At 42.3% G+C, this 24,667-nt stretch overlaps 1 protein-coding gene across 3 annotated transcripts in view; it reads left to right on the top strand.

The window, feature by feature from the left end:
* Window positions 1–24,667, top strand: part of LOC126210667 (proteoglycan 4-like) — a 587,840-nt gene that overhangs the window by 193,568 nt on the left and 369,605 nt on the right. The window lies entirely within an intron of this gene.

Here is a 24,667-nt window from a genome sequence, read left to right as displayed (position 1 = left end):
ACCGGTTGTTAAACAGTGTTTTAAGCTATGTGTTCTAAAAGTCCATCCAAAAACATTAATATTTTAATAACTACAAGAATGAATTAATTAAATTATTTAACTGTGTTTTATTTATTAAAATATAGCAGTGTGTGAAATATCCAGATTTTCGGCCGCCGGCTGAGCAGAATATTTTCTGGTTTTAAGGAATACAAATCTGTCAGAACAGTTGAAAATCGGCTGAGCTGGCAACACTGATCGCGATACGCCGTCTAGGTTTTGTTGCCCCAAAGACCTTGTAAAAAATAACTAGACTCACTGATGGTGCTGCAGTCGCGGGATAATTTGAACCTTCGGCTGGACGCCATTATAGTGGTTGTAGTCTGATGTGTTGTGTAGTATTGTTGTTTATGAAGACCCTGATTCAACGTTGTATATTTGTTGGGGCGTACATACAGTATTTGTTACTCGTAATTCTACTGTCTTTACGTTCCAATCAAAAGAAGTAAAATGGTGAAGAGTTGTGCAGCGATTAATTGTACAAATAACGAATATTACATTTCACGGGTATGTGGATATTTTAAGTTTTTTTGTATGTCAGTGCACTTGCTTAATAAATGTTTTTGTAACACGGTATTAGCATAATGTCTGTGCATCTATTTGCAGGTTTCCTTTCTCAAAACCACAGCTGTTACAAAAATGGTTACACGCTTTCAGGAGGCAAGATTTCCAACCGACAGAATATCATTTTATATGTTCTGATCATTTCGAAGAAAGTTGGCTGATCGGTAGTGTTTTCATGGCCTAGGTTAGGTTGAAACTTGATAACTTGGTCGTGAGTTGCCAAAGCGCCATGCCATATAGAACGCACTTCTCGTCATAAAATCTAAAGCAAGGAAGAGTCAGAAAATATCTATTAATATATTGGGCAAATCTTCGAGTATTTTGATGCATTTTGCGTACATCTATCGTAAATGAACTACGAAAAATGCTAGGGATCCAGTACATAACTTTTAGCTACGACACATTCCATGTAGTACGTAAGATAAATTCATAAACAGTGACTAGTTGCTGTTTGTTCGTAAATTAAAAAGTATATTGTAGTAACGTATTTAAATGAGGCATTATGTTTGTGACCTAACTCAAGGGAAGGCATTTTATAACCAAAAGCGGTGTATAAACATTCGAACTCCGCGCGTCAGTTTACCACTCGAATGGCCGCCGGCCAGCTATTCGATTTGTCCGCTCTTCACAGTCGACCACTCGTGCGGTTGTGGGGGGGCTGTGTTGCCCACTGCGACAGCAGCGCGCCAAGCGGCCAACAAGTTACACAGTCCAGTTCGGCGGCAACCTGCGAAAGCGAATAGTATTTGCTTGTATTGCTCTGTAGAATGGTTTTCACAAATGGGACCGTCTGGAGCGCAATTAATTGCAGCGACAAGAAGAAGAAGAAGAAGAAACCACATTTGTCTTTCTTTAGTTTATAAGGACCATGAAGAGGTATGAAACTGTAGATTACAAGATAGTTTATTTACGATTCTCTTGTAACGCATAGATATTTACTGAAGACTGTAGTTTTCTTTTAAGAACAAGAAATGGCTAGGAAACACCAGAAGACCTGAAGTTTTTCAGAAAGACGTGGAGTTTGTTTCACCATACTTTGTCAAATCAGTAAATTCCGTAGACGTATGAAACTTAAATGGAATGCAATACCTACAGTATTTAAGGTATGAAATATGCCACTGGGGAAAAAAACCACGGAGACGTGATAAAAGAACAAGAACAAGAAAGGTGTTTCCCAACACAGAAGATACGCATTCCACAACTATTGTTACATCTGAGCCACAGGCGGCGAGAATCTCCCAACACATTCGCTTTTGAAGATGAAATAATTAATTTACGGAAATATTTGTGTACACGGAAGTCTAGTTAGGTATACGAAAATGCGAATCTAAACTTATGAAATTATCTGTCAAGGAAAGTGACAGTTATAATAACAACAAACAGCAATAGAAATATATGTTTCTCGTACACGAAATGCTACTCGTGTATGAAAAACTGTGTTTATATTATTTCGTTTAGGGGAGTACGCTACAGTTATAGACATATTGTATAATATTTCTTCATGAATTAAGTTCTAGATCATGTCACCGTATCAGTGAGATTCGGCTCGTTTTGCATTTATTTCACGATCCATACTGCTCATGATAGTTTGCTGATGTTTGGAACGCAAAAGTATAATCACTGTCCGTTTAATTATGTAGAAGTGTAATTAAAAACAAACATTAATCTTACAGGTTCCTTTCTTGCCGCTAGCTCTAGTGTCGTTTTCAGCTGTCAGAAGGTAGCAATATTTTCAGTGTTCGCAAATCAGGTTTTTTAGAGCTAACTCTGGCTCGTTTTTAAAACTATTTAGGTGGCAAATGAGCTCTTTACCTGGGGTACGAAAGTATGATTCTTTTCACAATGATTTGTTTTTTTCTGGCCTTTTTTGTTTACTGCATGAAAGTATTAAACTCAATGTTAATAAAAGAAAAATTATTTGCATTGAAATACAATTTCAGAACACGCCTTAATATCCCATGAGAATGTATAATTGGTTTGAACTGAAAAGCACAACAAAGCAAACTAAAGCTGTGTCAGTGTATGTTGCGGTCACGTCTGCATACATTTAAATGAGACCAAAAACACAACTACGGGATACAAACAGTTGAGATCGTTACTGGAAACGCTGTTGCAGCATAGCTGACGTCAACAAGGTATCGCAACTTATCAATAATAGCGGAAGCAAACCAGACTTTGATTTATGCAGGACGAATCAGAAGACATATACTACACAGCTAGCCTATGGTGGCGGCAGTTCTCAGTTTGCCAAAAGACTAAAAAGTCGTGACCACCACACCAAAGAGGTGCCACATTTATCAATTGTGAAAGGCAGTGTGACATTCGTTAGTGGCCCCTGTGTGCATCGCCTAATGAGTTGACTGACTTGACATAAAATCAATTTAACTCCTTCAAACTCACAACAAAATAAATGGCATCATAGGGAATGAGAATTGGTGTTGTTGAAAAATTAATAATAAGGATCTACGGTATCACAAATAGATTTATTAGCTAATATCAACGTCAAGAGGGAATAAACATATAAAGAGAAACTTCCTGGCAGATTAAAACTGTGTGCCCGATCGAGACTCGAACTCGTGACCTTTGCCTTTCGCGGGCAAGTGTTCTACCATCTGAGCTACCGAAGCGTGAGTACCGGGCGTGAGTCGTGCTTCGGCAGCTCAGATGGTAGAGCACTTGCCCGCGAAAGGCAAAGGTCCCGAGTTCGAGTCTCGGTCGGGCACACAGTTTTAATCTGCCAGGAAGTTTCATATCAGCACACACTCCGCTGCAGAGTGAAAATCTCATTCTGGATATAAACAGAAACTTCAGCTGTATAACATTTCATTGACACGAACTCAGGTTGTTTGTTAAATACTTAGGGAACCTAACTGGAATTTTCGTGTGGATGAGACTGCGTACTTTCAGTGGGAGGTTGCCAGTCTAGGTAAGCACCCGTTGTTGTATCGTTCCACTGAAAAGAACCATGCTTTCGTACCCCAGCTAAATAGTTTAAAAAACGAGCCAGAGTTAAGCATCCAGTGGACACTGGGATTGATTACTGTGAATACAAGGCTGCTATAGCAAAAAGATGGCTGTGAAAACGATTGATAGACTTCCCAATTTGCCGAAGCTGCGCAGAGTTACCGATATAGCCGCTGAAAGACGAGATGCTGTCGCCAGCGTGCGGGAGATGACTCGCAATAGTTACCTTCCAGCATCCAGAAATCTGCCTCTATAGCAGAGTTTAATTCTAGTACTGCTGCTAAAGTCATGCACGTACTGTGAGATCAGTCAGTAGTTTACCCTGATCCTATTAGTCCATCAGACTAATGTCAATCAGGGAAAAATTATATACGCCAAAGGCGAATGAAATTGTATGATAATCAGCGAAACAAAATGAAAGGGCAAGTGCCTGACGGGTATAACCACTGTAGTGAACTGCCCAGAAGGCACCGCCATCTTTCAAACAGTTGTAATGAACTACGTGCCCCTGACTGAACTCAGGAAAGGGACAGCGAAGTTCAATTCAGTGCAGTAGTTTGCTAATTGTAAGGAATAATACGATACTGTAACGCAGATATTGCGAGGTTTGCCCTGTAAGTACCTAGCAGAAGCGTTATCTGTATTTTTTTGGGAGAAAACGAAGTTTTGCGAAAGAAACTGACATGATTATACAGTTTAGTGTCAGGACATCGGGGTTCTAAAAATGGGCTGCATATTTCATATGCATATCGTAGAAATAAAATCTCAGATTGTTATGTCATGCACAGGACACGCTTCTAAATTTTTATTGTTTCGTGCTTTCCAAAATCTCTACAGTTTTCAGTATCTGTACGTTTTCGCTCAGGCTATTAAAGACATTAAAATGAAACGTCGTAAACACATTTATGATGAGATGCAAAATTTTGTGAAACAGTTCTTTCCTGAAGTTGTTTACAACAGAATTATGTTCCTGCCACTAGTAAAACTAGACTCCAAAGTTTTTAAAAAAAAAAGTCCATCGAAATAATATTGGCGTTGATTATTATAATATTGGTGTTCATTACATTTTGCCTTGTCCATTTACAAAATTTGATCAAATTGTTCTTTACACAGCTGGTGTTACCTAACAATGTCTTAACAATGTCTGTCTTACATTAATGTGTATCGATGAAACTTAAATTTTCTGTTGCTTTATCCAAATCGTCAGTGCGTTATTGTGAGATTCAATCATCACATAAAACTGCATTTTTCCAATTTTATTTACAGTGGAAGATGAAATAAGGTAATCCTTACAAAACGTATTGTGGTGTCGAACCCTGACTGTACTTCAAACTGTCATGTTATAGTGATGCTTATCTCAAGTTTTGAACTTGGCAAATGCAGGTCTAAAGTTTCTGTTCAATGAAGCGTATGTGACTCAAATGATGTTATATGTTCACAGCTAATTGATTATACACTGAAGAGCCAAAAAAACTGCTACAGCTGCCTAATATCGTGTCGGGCCCCGCAAACAAGCAAAAGTGCCGCAACACGACGTGACATGGACTCGACTAATGTCTGAGGTAGTGCTGGAGGGAAGTTACACGATGGATCCTGCAGAGCTGTCCATAAATCAGTAAGAGTACCAGGGGGTGGAGATCTCTTATGAACAGCAAGTTGGAAGGCATCCCAAATATGCTCAGTAATGTTCATGCTTGAGGAGTTTGGTGCCCAGCAGAAGTGTTTAAATTCAGAGTGTTCGTGCAGTCCTCTGTAGCAATTATGGACCTGTGGAGTGTTGCATTCTCCTGCTGCAATTGTCCAAGTCCTTTGGAACGCACAATGGACACGAATGGATGCAGGTGATCAGACAGGATTCTTACGTACGTGTCACCTGTAAGAGTCGTATCTAGACGTATCAGGGACCCCGTATCACTTCCAACTGCACACGCCCCACACCATTACAGAGCCTCCACCAGCTTGAACAGTCCCCAGCTGACATGCTGGGTCTATGGATTCCTTAGGTTGTCTCCATACCCGTACACGTCGATCCGCTCGATACAATTTGAAACAAGACTCGTCTGACCAGGTAACGAGTTTCCACTCATCAACTGTCCAATGTCGGTGTTGATGGTCCCAGGCGAGGTGTAAAGCTTTGTGTCGTGCAGTCATCAAGGGTACACGAGTGGGCCTTCGGTTCCAAAAGCCCATATCGACGATGTTTCGTGGAATGGTTCTCACGCTGACACTTGTTCATGGCCCAGCATTGAATCTGTAGGAGTTTGCGGAAGGGTTGCACTTCTGTCACGTTGAACGATTCTCTTCAGTCGTTGTTGGTCCCGTTCTTGCAGGATCTTTTCCGGCCGCAGCGATGTCGGAGTTTTGATGTTTTACCGTATCCCTCATATTGAAATGGTCGTACGAGATAATTTCCATTTCATCGCGGTACGTCGGAGATGCTGTGTCCCATTGTTCGTACCCGACAATAGCACCACGTTCAAAGTCACTTAAATCTTGATAACCTGCCATTGTAGCAGCAGTAGCCGATGTAACAACTGCGCCAGGTATTTGTTGCCTTACACAAGCGTTGCCAACCGCAGCGCCCTATGCTGCCTGTTTATGTATCTGTATTTCAATGCGCATCTCTAGTTTGTCTGGCGCTTCAGTGTATTATTGTAATGTCAAGCACATTGGAAATTAATAAAATAAATATAAATTCATGCTAGTCTGTTTCACAGTATGGTTATTGCAGTAATAAAATTCATAGTAATACACCTTGTTTCAGTTCGTTTTTTTTTTTTTTTTTTTTTTTTTTTTTTTTTAGTCGCATTTAGCTTATATCGTTTTGGAGAGCTGCTGGCAACACAGATTTTCACAGCAGTGATCGTCAAGACTGAACTGTCACATAGCGTTCAGGTTTACTGTGTGCTATTATGAAGCGCTGGCCTGTTCGGGCGGAGTTTAGTTTTAGTGGCGGTGGTTGTTGGGATGTTTAAGGGGGACTAAACATGAGTTTTAGTATGAAGCGTTGGAGCGACTGCGGGGCCCGTTTCTGCGTGTGTGTATGTGGAGGGGGGAGACGGGAGGGAGGCATGTATACATTCTGCTGTTTTGTCGGGTGTCCTGCCCCGACTGTGTGCCCATCATTGGGCGGGCGGTAATTTTCGCTGGCAGCAGAGCTCTTGCGCATAACACACGAGGAACTGGTGGCCAGATTTACTCTCAGCTCTCCTGGTCTGGTGGCGTCTATTGTCTCTGTTTTCCTTTGTGGTGTACTATACCATCGTCGTAGTTATAGCGATTTCGTAACCTAGCATATCGTGTGGAATCGCAGTATTCTGGTCTTGCGCAATGTTAGTATTCCGGAACATCTACCAAAAAGTGAAAAGTAGAAGAAACGATGAGAGGCTTTGTGAAATGATTTGCCCGAAAATAAGATTTATAATCGGTTAGAAAACGATTTGACGTTACTGTGAATGGTTCTCCGATACATGGACAGTAGCTGAGACGCTCATACTTCCGTGACGAAAGGAGGCCAGTGCGTGAATTTAGTACTCCTTAAGATTCTAAGTCAAGCACTGAACTTGAAATTCTCAACCAAGACCTCGTTTGCCGAAAAACGATATCGAACAACATTGAATGGCGCGTAAAATGTTTCTGTAATCTCGTTCAGTTCTTACTTTTACACAAATAATTTCACAAAATATTTGACCGTCTTCAAATATTTATTTCCGAGTTTTGTTCATAAAGTATGAAATACAATAGTTTCAAATATCAGTCGATGTTCTGTTATTAAGAGCATACAGGGTAATCAGTAACAGTCTGAGAAAGCTGGTGAGAGTGTTGCGGGGTATGTTGTGCTGAGAAATAATTGATAAGATAAAATTCCGTTGCTTTGGGCCGTTGACGTGTTAATTAGCATTGAAGTTAGCCAGTCAGGCAGTTGCGCGCGCAAATTCGAGCGGCCCGCCAGATGCAATTATTATAGTGTCAGTTATTCTAATAACGTAGATGATAGCGCACGAGGCTGCTCAGTCTTTGGCTCGGGTTCGATCCTGGCTACTGTCTCATGTCCCAATTTTGTATCGCTCTCTCGTTCGGTTTTAGGAAACCAAACGGAGAGCACATTTTGTGACACCGTCTCTGGCTGGGTCGTCTGACTTTGCGCGCACAATGGCGTGATTGGCGCAACTTGAATGCTAATGAGCCGGGAAACAGCGCAACGTGTCGAATGTTTTTCTTAACATTTATCTCTCAGGACAACCTACCCAGAAACACCCTTACAAGCTTTCCTGACTTCTTCTGACCATCCTGTATAGATCAGGGTATATATAGCAGACTGTATACAGGGTGGTCCATTGATAGTGACCGGGCCAAATATCTCACGAAATAAGCATCAAACGAAAAAACTACAAACAACGAAACTCGTCTAGCTTGAAGGGCAAAAAACAGATGGCGCTATGGTTGGCCCGCTAGATGGCGCTGCCATAGGTCAAACGATAACCACTGCGTTTTTTTTAAAAAAATATGAACCCCAATTTTTTATTACATATTCGTGTAGTACGTAAAGAAATATGTATTTTTTAGTTGAACTACTTTTTTCGCTTTGTGATAGATGGCGCTGTAATAGTCAGAAACATATAAGTACATGGTATCACGCAGCATTCCGCCAGTGCGGACGGTATTTGCTTCGTGATGTATTACCCGTGTTAAAATGGACCGTTTACCAATTGCGGAAAAGGTCGATATCATGTTGATGTATGGCGATTGTGATCAAAATGCCCAACGGGCGTGTGCTACGTATGCTGCTCGGTATCCTGGACGACATCATCCAAGTGTCCGGACCGTTCGCCGGATAGTTACATTACTTAAGAAAACAGGAAGTGTTCAGCTACATGTGAAACGTCAACCCACGAGCTGCAACAAATGATGATGCGAAAGTAGGTGTTTTAGCTGCTGTCGCGGCAAATCCGCACATCAGTAGTAGACATACTGCGCGAGAATCGGGAATCTCAAAAACGTCGGTGTTGAGAATACTACATCAACATCGATTGCGCCCGTACCATATTTCTATGCATCAGGAATTGCATCGCGACGACTTTGAACGTCGTGTACAGTTCTGCCACTTGGCACAAGAGAAATTACCGAAGCGTCATTCACCAACAGCGGTAACGTAAACCGGCATAATACGCACTATTGGGCAACGGAAAATCCACGATGGCTGCTACAAGTGGAACATCAGCCACCGTGGCGGGTTAATGTATGGTGCGGCATTATGGGGGGAAGGATAATTGGCCCCCACTTTATCGATGGCATTCTAAATGGTGCAGTGTATGCTTATTTCCTACGTAATGTTATACCGATGTTACTACAAGATGTTTCACTGCATGACATAATGGCGGTGTACTTCCAACATAATGGACGTCCGGCACATAGCTCGCGTGCTGTTGAAGCGGTACTGAATAGCATATTTTATGACGTGGATTGGTCGTCGAAAAACTATACCATGGCCCGCACGTTCACCGGTTCTGACGTCCCCGATTTCTTTTTGTGAGGAAAGTTGAAGTATATTTGCTGTCTGAGATCCACCGACATCGCCTGACAACATGCGCCAAGCGCATTGTCAATGCATGTGCGAACATTACGGAAAGCGAACTACTCGCTGTTGAGAGGAATGTCTTTACACTAATTCCCTAATGCATTGAGGTCGGCCGGCCGTGGTGGCCATGCGGTTCTAGGCGCTGTAGTCCGGAACCGCGCGACTGCTACGGTCGCAGGTTCGAATCCTGCCTCGGGCATAGGTGTGTGTGTGTTGTCCTTAGGTTAGTTAGGTTTAAGTAGTTCTAAGTTCTAGGGGACTGATGACATAAGATGTTAAGTCCCATAGTGCTCAGAGCCATTTGAACCATTTTTTGAACCATTGACGTTGACGGACATCATTTTGAGCATTTATTGCATTACTGTGGTATTTACAGGTAATCACGCTGTAACAGCATGCGTCCTCAGAAATGATAGGTTCACAAAGGTACATGTATCACATTGGAACAACCGAAATAAAATGTTCAAAAGTACCTACGTTCTGTATTTTAATTTAAAAAAACCTGCCTCTTACCAACTGTTCGTCAAAAATTGTGATCCATATTTTTGTGACTATTACAGTGCCTTCTATCACAAAGCGTAAACGTGGTCCAAGTAAAACATTCATATTTCTCTTCCTATTTAAAAAAGAAAAAAACGCAGTTGATATCCGTTTGACCTATGGCAGCGCCATCAGGTTTCCCTCTTCAAGCTAGACAAGTTTCGTTCTTTGTAGTTTTTTTCGTTTGACACTTATTTCGTGAGATATTTGGCCCGGTCACGAGCAATGGACCACCCTGTATATCTGCAACTATTCTTGAAATATTTAAATGTTCCCACAAATCACTAATTAAGCTTTTCTTAATTAATGTGATTAATTTCTAGCCATTAATTTTGTAACAAATAGACTCCAATTTGTTACTCCTTTTGCCCATTTGGCACTTCTCGTTTGGCTATGAAAATACGGACAAATACCAATTGTGTTCATATCCGCTCTAACGTTTGATCAATAAAATGGCATAGTTGATCACTTTGGCTGCAAGAGAATGTTCACTTATGATGGTAGTGTCTAATAAGGAGTATCCATTAAGTCAGAAAATTGTAACGAAATGCTGGAAGACCTGGGGAGTATCGAGGCTTGGTGCAAGGATTGTCATTTGAACTTTAAGTCATTTGACAAGTGGAGCGTATTGTGCATAAGTTGACGGAAGAACCTTCATTGCTTGATTATGCTATCACTGGAATCAGTGATACCTGTTAAGGCGACGTTGCTGCGGGTGGCAATAAGTCTGGCTGTCTGGCGGCGTGAGGGGTGATATACACTCCTGGAAATTGAAATAAGAACACCGTGAATTCATTGTCCCAGGAAGGGGAAACTTTATTGACACATTCCTGGGGTCAGATACATCACATGATCACACTGACAGAACCACAGGCACATAGACACAGGCAACAGAGCATGCACAATGTCGGCACTAGTACAGTGTATATCCACCTTTCGCAGCAATGCAGGCTGCTATTCTCCCATGGAGACGATCGTAGAGATGCTGGATGTAGTCCTGTGGAACGGCTTGCCATGCCATTTCCACCTGGCACCACAGTTGGACCAGCGTTCGTGCTGGACGTGCAGACCGCGTGAGACGACGCTTCATCCAGTCCCAAACATGCTCAATGGGGGACAGATCCGGAGATCTTGCTGGCCAGGGTAGTTGACTTACACCTTCTAGAGCACGTTGGGTGGCACGGGATACATGCGGACGTGCATTGTCGTGTTGGAACAGCAAGTTCCCTTGCCGGTCTAGGAATGGTAGAACGATGGGTTCGATGACGGTTTGGATGTACCGTGCACTATTCAGTGTCCCCTCGACGATCACCAGTGGTGTACGGCCAGTGTAGGAGATCGCTCCCCACACCATGATGCCGGGTGTTGATCCTGTGTGCCTCGGTCGTATGCAGTCCTGATTGTGGCGCTCACCTGCACGGCGCCAAACACGCATACGACCATCATTGGCACCAAGGCAGAAGCGACTCTCATCGCTGAAGACGACACGTCTCCATTCGTCCATTCACGCCTGTCGCGACACCACTGGAGGCGGGCTGCACGATGTTGGGGCGTGAGCGGAAGACGGCCTAACGGTGTGCGGGACCGTAGCCCAGCTTCATGGAGACGGTTGCGAATGGTCCTCGCCGATACCCCAGGAGCAACAGTGTCCCTAATTTGCTGGGAAGTGGCGGTGCGGTCCCCTACGGCACTGCGTAGGATCCTACGGTCTTGGCGTGCATCCGTGCGTCGCTGCGGTCCGGTCCCAGGTCGACGGGCACGTGCACCTTCCGCCGACCACTGGCGACAACATCGATGTACTGTGGAGACCTCACGCCCCACGTGTTGAGCAATTCGGCGGTACGTCCACCCGGCCTCCCGCATGCCCACTATACGCCCTCGCTCAAAGTCCGTCAACTGCACATACGGTTCACGTCCACGCTGTCGCGGGATGCTACCAGTGTTAAAGACTGCGATGGAGCTCCGTATGCCACGGCAAACTGGCTGACACTGACGGCGGCGGTGCACAAACGCTGCGCAGCTAGCGCCATTCGACGGCCAACACCGCGGTTCCTGTTGTGTCCGCTGTGCCGTGCGTGTGATCATTGCTTGTACAGCCCTCTCGCAGTGTCCGGAGCAAGTATGTGGGTCTGACACACCGGTGTCAGTGTGTTCTTTTTTCCATTTCCAGGAGTGTAAATCAGTACAGGTGATGTGAGGCGAACGAGGAAATCACAGGAAAGCCGCGTGCTAGACAGATTCGTAACGGTAGTCGCCAGGATGTGAAGTCCACACAGGAAGGAGGTGGCTCACAAAACCCTCATTCGAGCTACAGGGCCCTGTCACGTCATTCTGACCGTCGCGTACCTTCGACGTCAGCGTGACAGGCGGTAGCACTAGCAGTGGGGGGCGGGGGACGCAGGGAGCAGTGCAGTCGTTGTCATAATGCGGAAACGGAGAGGTTTATCTTACATCCAAACGGTATAATCATAGGCTTTCGGGATAAGGTTGGAAGCATTTCCGAAGCTCCTGCGTTTGTAAATTGTTACCGGCCGCCGTGGTTGAAGTATGCCGCTATGGGCAAAATGGTTCTATCCAAAACCGGCGCCGAGGCAGCAGTAGTGCACCAGGGCCGTAGATAACAGGGGTGAAGCACGGCTGTGGAGATGCGTACGGTCGAATAGAACAACTCACCAGCCAGATAAACCAAGTGGCTACCTGCGGTGTCCCGGGTTGCCTTCCTTAATACAGATTTCTTTCTCCGTCCCAGTCTCGTCCAAGAAGTACGGAGCTGATTTTTTTTCTTTTTTTTTTTCCCCTGGCGCAGAAGCGATATCAGCGCAGTAACTGCGGCGACAGCTTGCACTAACAAATGTGAACAACAGATGTGCGGCCGTAGTGTGCCATCTCTGTTGTCTGATAAATCGCAATGGTGCAACGTCTGCAGAGCGTTTTGAAGAGAGGAAAGCGTGTGCGGAGTTCGCCCCGCACGTCTTGAATCCCGAATAAAAATGACGACGCATGGACGCCTGCCGCGACTTCGCGTGACGTCCGGAAAAAAAAGAGAAGCGTCTCGGGTCAGGTTATTTGATCTAAGCAATTGGAAGCTAACACAAAACGACAGGGTGCAGGCATCCACGTAAAGGACCAGCGTGTTAACAACATAACGGAGGTTCAAGCCAGTGTAAAGCGCGAGTTGAACAACATCCCCCCCCCCCCCAAAAAAAAAAAGACTTGTCAACTGTTTCACGTGATTGTATGAACGTTCTGCGATTTGTACTCAAATAGTGGAGGCTATGTAGAACACCTGAAGCATTAAAACATCATAATTTTTATCTGTTTTTTGTGTGTTGAGTCACGAAACTATTTGGACACTTTATATTTCCCGAAAACATTTAGCGATTTTACGTGCTCCGCCACCAGTATTGAGGGCTTTCTCGTGCATTTATCTATATTTGAAAATAGCTAGCTCCAACGGGATTAACATGAGAGTGACGCCTTGGACAAGATCCTCTGTTTATCTAAATTTGGAAATTTCGGTCTGCTGCTAGCCCTTGTTGAAACTCCTTTGTTAACCTTTTTCTTTGTGACACTGCTAATTGTTGAGCGTGTTGTACGCACCGCATGTCAACAGTGCGCACAAGGCGAAGCACAATAATTAACGACTAGCAGAGGTGTGCACGAGTGGCGTCATTGTAGTGGGACGTATGGGGAACTGCAGTGGAATGGTTGGGGCCCACTTTGTTTCATCGTACGTGAGTATGGTATCACGACTTCAGGAAACAATTACTGTAATAACGCAATTGATTTTAAGTTATGTAGCAAAGCAAGTTTTAAATCTATCAGACATTTTATGTTGTTGGGCAAATGCTGCATATTGAACTCCTTTCTGAGCCACCGACAGCTTTAATAATGGGTAATGGAGGTCATTTTGCCCGCTAGTGCTCTAGTTGTGGACATCACTGTTTTCTCCAGTTGTGAAGGATTGTCTACGACGAATTTCGTCATCGAATGTATGTATTGTGACGGCGCAGTTAAAATGCCTGGTTCTTGAAAGACATTGCTGCATGACGTCCGCGGTTGAACACCACGTATTCTTCTCAATGCTCGCTTTTGTTTAATCAGTACTTCCTTTCTGAGTGATGACTTAAGCCAGAAAAATATTCCGTAAGTCATTTTGAGCTGTAATATGCAAAATATGACAGGAGGTTGATACATTTGTTTCCAATTACTTTTGAATACATTATGGGGACAGCAGTGATCAATGTCTTATAAATAATTACTATTAAAAACAGTCTTGATCACGATTTATTTAACAAGGTGACCGGTTTCAACCACTACTGTGGTCATCTTCAGACCATTGAGTAGGAACCTCTTTCTGTTGAGGAATCACTACAACAGAAAGAGGTTCCTACTCAATGGTCTGAAGATGACCACAGTAGTGGTTGAAACCGGTCACCTTGTTAAATAAATCGTGATCAAGACTGTTTTTAATAGTAATTTGTTTCCAAGATTAGCGATGATACGAAGAGCAAAAGAAGCTGAACCTAATTCTCTGAGAAGCTCATTTATATGCTACTTCCAGTGCAGGTATTCATCAGTATGTACGCCCATTTGCTGACTCCTGCTCATGTCTTACATAAATTGTTGGACTATTCTATTTGTTGTACTGAACTGAATGTCGTGTGTTTTTTCAAAATTTAGAGTGCCCATTTTGTGAGAATCACGTTATAATTCTTTGGAAAAGATCATTTAGCATCTCTTCTGTCGCTTTCTCTCTGCTGGGATTCATTATAACACTACTATCGTTTGCAGAAAGTACCAGTTCTCCTTGTTGAATGTTAAATGGAAGCTCGTTGCGAGCCGATTGATTGTTGACTTAGAAATCACGCCCTGGCTGCTGCCGCACGGTGTTTCAAACCATTGTTGGGACGACAGAATGCGTGTTGCTTACTGACAATGCTTCTTGCTGAAAACTGTGCGCAGTCGTAAATTGTGTGGTAAATATTAGGCGTTTAAATTGTTGTTTCGTCAGCTGTTTCTGCATCTACATCCATACCCCGCAAACCACTGTGAAGTGCATGGCAGGGAGTGCTTCCTGTTGTACCACGAATTTGAGTTTCTTCTCTCTCCACTCAGGTACGTAATGCGGGGAGAATGTCTGCTTCAATATCTCTGTGCGCGCTGCAGTTAGTCTAATCTAGGGTGACCAAATTATTTTCGGTGAAAACCGGGACACATTCACCCGGGTGCCAATGGACACCTTATTCCACATGTACCCAGGTTTCTTAATTTTAAATATTAATGTTTTGTTGATACATTTTGTTAACCCGATTATTATAACTAATAAGGGAACACAAAAGATTGATATAAGCTAGATTATCTGTATAATTAATGACATTTAATACACGTATACAGTAATAAATGTATTACGATTTCACAAAATTTTACAGCCATTCAACTTTTAATCAATTAATACTAACATGAGCTTTAATATTACTGAGCACTTGTAGATGGAGTTGACTGTCCTTGAAGAAAAGGGTATTTTTCACTGCCTCCAGCCTTCTTGATCATGTCTTTGTTCTTTGAGACACAGTGATAAAACTCGGCACAATCCATTTTGTAGTTGTACAGGATCTGCAGGATTGCTTCAAGAGAGTCCACCTCCATTCTGTTTCTTTCATCAGTCCACTGGATATTCATGAACGAAAATATTCTTTCCACATTGGCATTATGGGCTCGGATTGCAAATAAATACCTTGAATTGTTACCAACTCAGAGTAATGCTGAAGACAGTCACAGCTTTTAAAAAGACTCACCCACTTCCCATGACATTCCAATGGTTTTTTTTTCCTTCATCATTCCACTTGTGAAGACTTTCTTCAACAAAATTTGTTAGTATGTCGAACTGATCAAAGAGAATGGAATCATCGATTTCAATCTCTTAACTGTTTAAATAAGAAACTGTCTCTTCAACACTTTCCTATTTTGGCACTCTCTTCTGTAACATCCAAACACCGGCGATGAGGGTAAATATGAGGCGCTCCACTTTCTGAGATATTCTGCACAAGTGTCATAAAACTTGTTAACTTCTTCTGTAAAACTCCTTTCCGCCGCTTCTGATACTTCTGCTCTTTTAAGGACAGATTTAACACGAAAAGAAATGAACTGCTGTTCTCTCCTCTTAGTAACAGTTTCCAGAGTATTTTTCAAAACATCATTTACCTCTATTACACTTTTCGTGCTTCCCTCAATTTCCCTTATCCCATGCTGCAAAGTGCTAAGCTGACTGTGAATGAACCATAAGTAGGCTTCACTTAAAGGGTTACTGAAAAACTGAACCAATATTTTGGGGGCTTTGTCTTCATTTAGGAAAAAATCTTTTAACGGTTCAAACAGGCGGATTACTCTTTCAACTGCTGGAAACAGTGATAACCAGCGAGTTTTCGAGTGACACATTACATTCATATATTCAGTTCCCACATAATCACAGAACTCCTTCAGCCTCTCTGTTCTAACAGTATATATGTAAAAGTGTGAGTATACCTTCATGACGATAGTTTCAACATCACAGTTTAAACTGTCAGGAGATGTCTGCACGCTATTGTGTAAAACATGTGCTGGGCACCGTATGCCTTCAATGTTTTCATGCAATGTTGCCTTTAATTTGGTAAATACGTTGCATTTGCCTTGTCTTTTTAAACTACCAAAGTTTGTGTTGATGTTGTCTCCACAAAATACCACACATTTATTTTTCTCAAGATCAAACATTTCGATAGTATTCTTACAAAATCTTGAAATTTCGTCAGATGTTTCATTAGGTAGGGAACTCACCTTCAAAAGTTTGGTCTGAATTCCCTGATTAATATCGAAAAACTGAACAACAAACGGAAATATTTTAGTGGCCTTATGATTGCTGGCATCAGTGGATAACCCGTAGAAAGAAGACTTTGATGTATTCAAGGCTTTCCTTTACACTCTGGGGAGCTATAACTTCTTTCACTAAGGCTGACACTTTATTCTTGTTGAACTAAACTTTTTTGCAGTGGAAGAATCGTCAAACATAATGCTGTTAACCTTATTAGTACAATCACTAGATCTATAAGTTTGGTGATGTTTTACCGTGTGGTAGGCTAGTATAAGCTCGGCTGCTCGAACTTTCGTCTCTTCACTTGACTGATGTTTCACAAAATAATTTTGTAGAGTTTTACTGCAGCTCGGTGCACTGTATCTATTAATGTGTTTCTTTGACCTGATGTGATCAACTATGTCGGAACGTCCACCATGATTTATACTAATAAAACAGTTGCATACGGAACACACTGCTTCGTAATCAAAACGACCTTTCTTAATGAAATTCCATTCCTTGGAATAACAGTCACTGAACTTGCAGGCACGTTTCGGCACTGCGTTTCACAGTACTGCAGCAATAATACCACTAATATAAGAAAAAACTATTGCAGTTTGTCTGACAAAACATCAACTGCTACACTGTTCTGACAATGAGTGTGTAAGTGGCGTAACAATCTGACGGTTTTATAGCTCTGTTACAATAATACAACTTACTACTTGTTGGCCAAAGTACCGCTCAAAGTAAATTATTGCCTGAGTGTATCACTACTGATACTGTAATTACTAGTGTGGGACAATGGAGGTTTTAGACAAATAAGCTAAAATATATTAATTTCTTGTGTTGTATTTCCTTTAATATAGCGAAATCCCAAAAGGTTGAGAAAGTTTCACAAAATGTATTTAAAAACTGAATTCCGGGACAGGGATGAAAACCTGGACAAAATATAATACGTTTGGTCACCCTAGTCTAATCCCATCTTCACCGTTAACATCTACGACGGGACTTCGAAAAGCAAGTTGCTCATTGTTATGGAAGGAGGTGTAACGTTCATGTAACGCTGCACTACACTTCAAAGTGACACAGAGACTAGTTTCCAGTATAGTCACCAAATCACTGTAAACTCTTTCATTTCCCCGACGCACTTGGTTCCGGAGATAGTGGAGAAACGCTGTGTCAAAGTCCTCACTATTGGAAAATTTCTTCCTGCTTCCCCCGCCCCGCGCCCCCAAAATGGTGTTCCAACTTGCCGAAAAGATAGAAATCGCATAGTGTAAGATCGCCACCACCAACGTCTTTACGGCCTCGGTCACATTGTTGGCACCATTTCACTGCGTTGCATCTTGGTCCGTACACTGTCAGTGACTTTCTGTGCAGTTAAGACGTTTACCTCGCGAGACTCGTACTGTAGCGCTTATTTCATCTTTGGAGTGCGCCGAGTTTCTTCTTGAGGTGTGCGATTAGAGATAAGACTTATCTAACGAAATATGGTACAGACGATCAGTATTATTGCTCAATATTTTCAGATCTGCAAACACTGTACTTGTGTCGGGTATGTAGGGACATTGTACAGTGTTATTGAGCAGATCAAAAACTTTCAAAATATACAGGGTGTCCCACATATAACCGGCACGCCTCACGCCTCAGATTCAAGTAACAGTGAACTGACTGAAAAAGATTAGATAATAGTAGTGTTAAAAAGACCTGTTCATAAGAGATCTTGGAAGTGGTGGCCATAGCGGCCACTTCACAAGCATTTCGACTGGAGATGGTTAACCGGTATGTGAGGCGAATCGGTTTTATGTGGGACACTCAGTATTACGCTTCCTGAGAAATATTGTGCCCTCTGTGGGCAGTATTGACAACATCCTTGCCAGTCCTTTACGTATCGCGTTTTTTTTTTTTTTTTTTGTCCACTCTTGTGTTTACATTCTAAAATAAGTTCAACCTGAAAATTATGACTGAATTGTTTCTCTCTAAGTTTGGAAAGCGGTACTGCACAGTTACGAGAGAGGATTATTATTATTATTATTATTATTTCTTTACTTTCTCAGACGTTAAGTCTGGTTGAGAATGGAAAGTGACGCGGACCTTGATCAAGCGTCACTTCCTATTAACTGTACGGTATGTGTTATATTGCATTTAGGAACTTTCGGGTAATTGAACATGTATCAATAATTACGGATTTCTGTAGTTGTATATATGTGTTTGGATGTAGCTGTATTGCATTGATGTACTGGTGGATATTGTGTGGTATGACTCCTGTAGTTGATACTATAATTGGTATGATGTCAACTTTATCCTGATGCCACATGTCTTTGACTTCCTCAGCCAGTTGGATGTATTTTTCAATTTTTTCTCCTGTTTTCTTTTGTATATTTGTTGTATTGGGTATGGATATTTCGATTAGTTGTGTTAATTTCTTCTTTTTATTGGTGAGTATGATGTCAGGTTTGTTATGTGGCGTTGTTTTATCCGTTATAATGGTTCTGTTCCAGTATAATTTGTATTCATCATTCTCCAGTACATTTTGTGGTGCATACTTGTATGTAGGAACTTGTTGTTTTAAAAGTTTATGTTGTAAGGCAAGCTGTTGATGTATTATTTTTGCGACATTGTCATGTCTTCTGGGGTATTCTGTATTTGCTAGTATTGTACATCCGCTTGTGATGTGATCTACTGTTTCTATTTGTTGTTTACAAAGTCTGCATTTATCTGTTGTGGTATTGGGATCTTTAATAATATGCTTGCTGTAATACCTGGTGTTTATTGTTTGATCCTGTATTGCAATCATGAATCCTTCTGTCTCACTGTATATATTGCCTTTTCTTAGCCATGTGTTGGATGCGTCTTGATCGATGTGTGGCTGTGTTAGATGATACGGGTGCTTGCCATGAAGTGTTTTCTTTTTCCAATTTACTTTCTTCGTATCTGCTGATGTTATGTGGTCTAAAGGGTTGTAGAGGTGGTTATGAAATTGTAGTGGTGTAGCCGATGTATTTATATGAGTGATTGCTTTGTGTATTTTGCTAGTTTCTGCTCGTTCTATAAAGAATTTTCTTAAATTGTCTACCTGTCCATAATGTAGGTTTTTTATATCGATAAATCCCCTTCCTCCTTCCTTTCTGCTTAATGTGAATCTTTCTGTTGCTGAATGTATGTGATGTATTCTATATTTATGGCATTGTGATCGTGTAAGTGTATTGAGTGCTTCTAGGTCTGTGTTACTCCATTTCACTACTCCAAATGAGTAGGTCAATATTGGTATGGCATAAGTATTTATAGCTTTGGTCTTGTTTCTTGCTGTCAATTCTGTTTTCAGTATTTTTGTTAGTCTTTGTCTATATTTTTCTTTTAGTTCTTCTTTAATATTTGTATTATCTATTCCTATTTTTTGTCTGTATCCTAGATATTTATAGGCATCCGTTTTTTCCATCGCTTCTATGCAGTCGCTGTGGTTATCCAATATGTAATCTTCTTGTTTAGTGTGTTTTCCCTTGACTATGCTATTTTTCTTACATTTGTCTGTTCCAAAAGCCATTCTTATATCATTGCTGAATACTTCTGTTATCTTTAGTAATTGGTTGAGTTGTTGATTTGTTGCTGCCAGTAGTTTTAGATCATCCATGTATAGCAAATGTGTGATTTTGTGTGGGTATGTTCCAGTAATATTGTATCCATAATTTGTATTATTTAGCATGTTGGATAGTGGGTTCAGAGCAAGGCAGAACCAGAAAGGACTTAATGAGTCTCCTTGGTATATTCCACGCTTAATCTGTATTGGCTGTGATGTGATATTATTTGAATTTGTTTGGATATTAAGTGTGGTTTTCCACTTTTTCATTACTATGTTTAGGAACTGTATCAATTTAGGATCTATTTTGTATATTTCCAATATTTGTAGTAACCATGAGTGGGGTACACTATCAAAAGCTTTTTGGTTATCAATGTATGCATAGTGTAGCGACCTTTGTTTAGTTTTAGCTAGATATGTCACCTCTGTATCTATTATCATTTGCTCTTTACATCCTCGTGCTCCTTTGCAACAGCCTATTATTATTATTATTATTATTATTATTATTATTATTTCTATTATTTCTTTAAGAACAAACTTAAGTAATTTTTGGTGCCTCATTTTTTATTCGCCTTTTTTTCTTCTCCTTACACCAAAGTGCAACAATAACTACAGCAGCATATTCTCGATCATGTTACGTTTCGCACGAGACGAAATACTGCACAATATTATTACACTTGTTTATTGAGCAATCTAGAGAGAACATCAGTTATATTATTGAGCAGTAACCCTAACCGTCTACGGACCGTTTCATTTTAATAATCATTGCTGTACCTTACTAGTTCGTACAAACCTCACTAACCACTTGCCGGCCGTGGTGGCCAAGCGGTTAAAGGCGCTACAGTCTGGAACCGCGCGACCGCTACGGTCGCAGGTTCGAATCCTGCCTCGGGTATGGATGTGTGTGATGTCCTTAGGTTAGTTAGGTTTAAGTAGTTCTAAGTTCTAGGGGACTGATGACCTTAGAAGTTAAGTCCCATAGTGCTCAGAGCCATTTGAACCATTTTGATCACTAACCACTTGGAGAGGGCATTTAAGTTCCTCACTCCCAAGTCCTTGATACCTCCAGCAGGTTGTAGCAGTACTTGGCGCTGGTAAAAATATTTCAGACAGGTTGCATTTGACTTCTTGCATTAACTACACGTTTCGTATCATCAGAGGTTAGAGCGTACGTAGTCCATTGTTAGGGGCAATTCCACGAGCGACGGAATGACAGCCAGTGCAATTCAAGGATAAAAAAAGATCAAGAATGATTATAAAAGGCAAGTGTTCTTACTGTATAACTAAATAAGCAATGAAATATAATTTTCTTATTGTACAAGTTTATGTTTCGGTCAAATAATGACACTTCTGTTAAAAAACTTTGTGGTAACGGAATGACGTAATTGTTCTCATTTATAATACAACAGTAACACAGCTCACCCATTTCCTATATAAATTCACAATATTTCTGTTATGAAGAGGAATGAAAGGGGAAACAAGATGGCATAGAAAATAAGCACATTAAAGAAATATTTTGCGAATGAAATTAAAAATATCTCTGGTAACGAAATGACACTTGCACTTAAAAAGAAAAAGTTTCATTCTGCATTGCTTCTGCGTGGAAAAAATTATACTCATTCCTCTGATCTACAGCTGGTGCAAGTACTTACTTTACAGTTTCGCCCTTCTCCACTCAACATTTATCTTCCTTTGAGGGAAATGTAAACATCTTCCCATTTGCGTTTTCGTGTCTAAGAAATGAAATTTTGTAACCACCTTCAATGTAGATCAGCAGCTCCACAAAAATCGTGACCCTTTCTTTCCAACATATGCAACCAGGGCAAAATCTTCAAGCAACGCAGTGTGCTTTATGAAGTCCTGTGAATTTGCTTTGGCTGAAGCTTGTTTTTTGAAATTGTGTGCAAACCTCTGAGGAGGGATAGTTAGTAATACCATTGGTACTGGCCGGTGTGGCCGAGCGGTTCTAGGCGCTTCAGTCTGGAACTGCGCGACCGCTACGGTCGCAGGCCCGAATCCTGCCTCGGGCATGGATGTGTGTGATGTCCTTAGGTTTAAGTTGTTCTAAGTTCTAGAGGACTAATGACCTCAGATGTTAAGTCCCACAGTGCTCAGAGCCATTTTTACTACACTTAAAGAGCTAAAGAAACTGGTACACCTGCCCAATATCGTGTTGGACCCCCACAAGCACGCAGAAGTGCCGCAACACGACGTGACATGGACTCGACTAATATCTGAAGTAGTGCTGGAGGAAACTGACACCATGAATCATGCATAACTGTCCACAAATCCGTAAGAGTATGAGGGGGTAGAGATATCTTCTGAACAGCACGTTGCAAGGCATCCCAGATATGCTCAATAATGTTCATATCTGGGGAGCCTGGTGGTGAGCGGAAGTGTTTAAACTCAGAAGAGTGTTCCTGAAGCCACTCTGTTGCAATTCTGGACGTGTGGAATGTCGCACTTTGCTGGTGGAATTGCCTAGGTCTGGCGGAAAGCACAATGTACATGAACGGATGCAGGTGATCAGACAGGATACTTACTTATGTGTCACCTATCACAGTCGTATCTAGACGTATCAGAGGTCCCATATCGCTCCAACTGCACACGCCCCACACCATTACAGAGAGCCTCCAACAACTTGAACAGTCCCCTGCTGACATGCAGGGTCCATGAGGTTGTCTTGACACTCGTACACGTCCATTCGCTCGATACAATTTGAAACGAGGCTCGTCCAACCAGGCAACATGTTTCCAGCCATCAAGAGTCCAATGCTGACCCTTGTTGATGGCTCAGCATTGAAATCTGCGGCAATTTGCGGACGGGCTGCACTTCTGTCACGTTGAACGCATCTCTTCAGTCGTCGTTGTGCCCGTTCTCGCAGGATCTTTTTCCGGCCGTAGCCATGTCGGAGATTTGATTCTTTACCGGATTCCTAATATTCACGGTACACTCGGGAAACGGCCGTACGGGAAAATCCCCACTTCATCGCTACCTCTGTGTCCCATCGCTCATGCGCCGACTATAGAACCACGCTCAAAATCAATCTTGATAACCGATTTAGCAATTGCGCCAGACACGGGTTGTCTTATATAGGCGCTTTCGACTGCAGCGCCGTGTTGTGTCTGTGTACATATGTCTGTATTTGAATACGGATGCCTATACCAGTTTCTTTGGCACTTCATGGGTAAATATAACACTATTCCCTCATTTTCACTGTGCTGTAACATTGATTCCGCAATAGAAAAACAAAGGAATCGAGCTGTTTTAGTTTTTTTCGTGCATTCCTTCCCATTTTCCGACCGAAATAGCGACTGTGCCGCTAACGACCACGACTCTCGGTTTTCATCGCTGTTTTCACGTTCGGCATCCAGTGTGTTGTTGAGATAAGCGTATTTCTTGCAGTAGGGCGCTCTCTGCCGACACGCTTTAAGTCTGTGCGCTGAAATTCAAGTCTGCGCCGACGCATTATGTTCCCCTCGCTCACGGCAAGCCGACAGCTGACAAGCAACGTGGAAAACTGATGCGTACGCGTGCGATGGCACAGAGTGGAAAAACGGGCGGCGTGTGGCTTGTGTCTCATCCGGAAACTGTGGCCCACACGGCCCCAGCGAATGAAAGTAAAAAGCGCACGCACGGCCGTAGCCGTAGGTTGTCGTACAGGGTGTGGTAGATAAGTAATGAGACTCAGTCTAGAAAAACAAATTTATTGATCCAATTTGTACAAAACGTTAATATTCTTCTAAGTACTCGCCTTGGGCGTCGACACAACGTTGCCAGCGCGTTTTCCAAGCTTCATAGGCCCCACTGTAGTCCGTTTGAGTTATCCCAGTTAGTGCCTTCGTGACAGCACGTTGGATGTTCGGAATATCGTCGAAACGATGACCCTTCAGGCATCTTTTGACCTTCGGAAATAGGAAGAAATCAGGAGGACTCAAGTCAGGACTGTATGGTGGCTGTGGCAAAACTTCAACTTCAATTCGGGTCAAGTAGGAGGTCACGAGGAACGCTGTGTGCGCCGGAGCGTTGTCGTGCTGGAGACGCCAGCGTTGAGCAAGGTCCTGTCGCTTCCGTTTGACGGCTCTGTGCAATCGCTGAAGGACTTCTTTGTAGAATTCGGCATTGACAGTCTTCCCCTGAGGGACAAACTCTTTCTGAATTAACCCCCGCTTGTCGAAAAATACAATCAGCATTGTCTTGATGCGGGACTTTGACATTCTTGCTTTCTTCGGCCGCGGGGATGCCGGTGTGTGCCACTCCGAGCTCTGGGCTTTCGTCTCCGGGTCGTACTGGAATGTCCACGATTCGTCGCCTGTTACTACGTTGTCTAAAAAGTGTGGATTATTTTCCAAATCATTCAGCATCTCACGGCAAACGTCCACTCGTTGTTGCTTTTGTTCGGCGGTGAGCACTCGGGGAACCAATTTTGCGCAAACTTTCCTCATCGTCAAATCTTGCGTAACAATTTGGTGAACCGTAAATTTATTCACGGAGACCTCATCGGCGATCATTTTGAGACTTAAACGACGGTCGGAGTCCAGGAGTTCTTTCACTTTGGCCACTGTTTCATCCACACGAC

This window comes from Schistocerca nitens, chromosome 10 (assembly GCF_023898315.1).
Source record: "Schistocerca nitens isolate TAMUIC-IGC-003100 chromosome 10, iqSchNite1.1, whole genome shotgun sequence".
In the NCBI taxonomy this organism is placed as follows: Eukaryota; Metazoa; Arthropoda; class Insecta; order Orthoptera; family Acrididae; genus Schistocerca; species Schistocerca nitens.
This window is presented reverse-complemented; position numbering and strand designations above follow the sequence as displayed.